This window comes from Arachis ipaensis, chromosome B4, assembly GCF_059453495.1.
Source record: "Arachis ipaensis isolate K30076 ecotype BB chromosome B4, ASM5945349v1, whole genome shotgun sequence".
Taxonomy (NCBI): Eukaryota; Viridiplantae; Streptophyta; class Magnoliopsida; order Fabales; family Fabaceae; genus Arachis; species Arachis ipaensis.
Window position 1 is genome coordinate 26,784,419 of NC_142439.1, and position 2,417 is coordinate 26,786,835.

At 25.3% G+C, this 2,417-nt stretch overlaps 1 long non-coding RNA gene across 1 annotated transcript; it reads right to left on the reverse strand.

The window, feature by feature from the left end:
• Nucleotides 1-334: 334 nt before the first annotated feature.
• Nucleotides 335-982, reverse strand: LOC107637708 (uncharacterized). Its single transcript, XR_015880624.1, has 2 exons — nucleotides 882-982; nucleotides 335-712 (listed from the first exon to the last, which is right to left on the reverse strand). It is a non-coding gene; the product is annotated as an uncharacterized LOC107637708 (long non-coding RNA).
• Nucleotides 983-2,417: the final 1,435 nt, after the last annotated feature.

The window sequence follows — 2,417 nt, forward strand, 5'->3', positions numbered from 1 at the left end:
ATTAATACAAATTTAATATTTATGTTAAGAAATATACACGGCTGGAAATAAATAATGAAATTGAGAAGGCAAGAATGATAACTACTGAAATTTTTTTAAAATGAATTCAAGAAACAATATTAATCACTTTTGACAATTGAAATAGGAAAACAATTGTCGTTTACCAATTTTAATTCGAATATATAATTAAATAGTCCAAATAATCTATCAAATTTCAATTATTAACCAAATTCAAAATTTTGCTTAATCAAATTAATTCCCCAATTTTCTTCGTCAATATATTGGTAGCAAATTATATTGATCGCACTGAATTTAGTAAACTTCTTAAAGTATATATTGAAACTGATCAAACCTTTCATTATTACCAATCAATAACAATTAAACTTTAATTTGTCTAAGTTTAGAAGTGATCAAGTTCATACATTAGTTTGTAGTTCATGTAAATATTGATCACAACACCACCGACGTTAACAGTTGAAGGTGCAGTTGCAGTAAACATACATATAGTGGCCAAAGCATTTTCCGTAAGGTTGATGGCCAGGGTGCTTAAGAGCACAATTATCGTGACACCATAGTTTATCACACCCTCCTACCATTGGCATAAACAACTTTTCTTGACATCGTTTCGGCTGCAATGATGAGCAATTATTCCCAACACCACCACCGTTCTTGTTGCATACTTCACTACTTGCCCCCGTAATCATAAGAGCACCTGTATATGTATATATGTAATACATGTCACAACATTATTTCAAAATTTCGCTCTTGTAACTTTCAAAATTCATAAAATGATGGAGGCCAACTAAAAAATCATACCTAAGATATATAGATGCAAAAACTAGTTGTGCTTCCATTCCTAGGAAGGATAAGAATTAACTTACTTGGTGTTGTGAGAAGAAGAAGAACGAGAATAGCGTATTGCGAGAAGTGGTTGGCCATGCTTCCTGAGGAATTCACTATCACCCCTTACGAAAATGTGAATTCATGTATATGTTCCTTTACCCCCATACGCACATATATATAGAAGTAATAAGGTTAGAAAAAGGTAACACTAATAATTATATCTCTAACAATATAGTATTAATATCTGGTAAAATTTTCAAAACTAAATTATAGATTTCTAAAAAGCTATTTAAGTGCTTATGGAGAAGTTAAAATAATAAAATGACTTCTCTCATAATAATTTTTTTTATTATATTTTTTTAAAATAAGTATTTTTAGAACTAAAAAACTAAATACAAAATAACTTATTTATAAACTACTTTTAATATAAATATTTATTATTTAAACTATTTTTTTTAAAAGATATTTAATTAAGCTGTTTATTTAAATTGGACATTTTTTTACTTCTTTAAAAGTTCTTAAACAATTTTTTAAAAAATTAAAAATATATTTTAAAATTGTGTCAAAAAATATTAATGTGACTTTTTATAAGTTAAAACTCCAAAAAGTTAGTTTTTAAAGCTTTTCAAACAGACTCTAATTCCAGCAACAATTAATGAATATTAAATAAAATAAATTTTATTAATTTTAATTAATTATTTTTTGTTATCAAATATATATATATATATATATATATATATATATATGACTTTTTTTACATTTATATACGAAAGAGAAAGAGAATTTATAGCATTAATTAATTATATATTAATGAATTATACTACATAAATTAAATAGCTAGTAATCACAATTCAACGGTAATCAAATTTCAAATTTGTTAAAATATTGGATTGCTGAAATTCTAATTCAACTAGTAGGTTACCACTTTTTAATTTAGATATGGAGGGGGAAATAGTGTAGGACACAGTTATGGGGTGTATGGGTGCTTTATGTAGTTGTGGTGTCAAGAATAAATCGGACCGTCCGATTTGTGTTTAAAAAATTAAGAAAAATTACATTACAGAAATTAGACCGTCTGATTTGTATTTTAAACAATTAAAAAAAATTAATAATAAAATCGGACCATCTAATTTTGGTTTTCAAAATAAAAAAAAATTTAAAAATACAAATCGGACCCTCCGATTTTCTCTCCCACACAAATCGGACCATCCGATTTGTATTCATAATTTTTTTAACAAAGAAATCGGACAGTCCGATTTCTTCACTTTATGGTTCAAAAAAAATTATCCCACATTCATGCTTAACACCACCCACCTTTATACCCATGCACAACACACACAGAATTTGCATATCCAAAAAAATGAACCGTAGATTACAGATACAATTAAATTAGTCGACTCGGTTATAAATAAATAATTATATAAATTTTTTTATTTTCATAATTAATATTTTTAGTTTTTATTTTATATTAAATTAATTATTATTTTAATTTTTAATAATTTATTAATTAGTTTATATTTATTATACCCTTTAAATATTGAGTTAAATTTTATTTAATCACATCTATTTTTTTA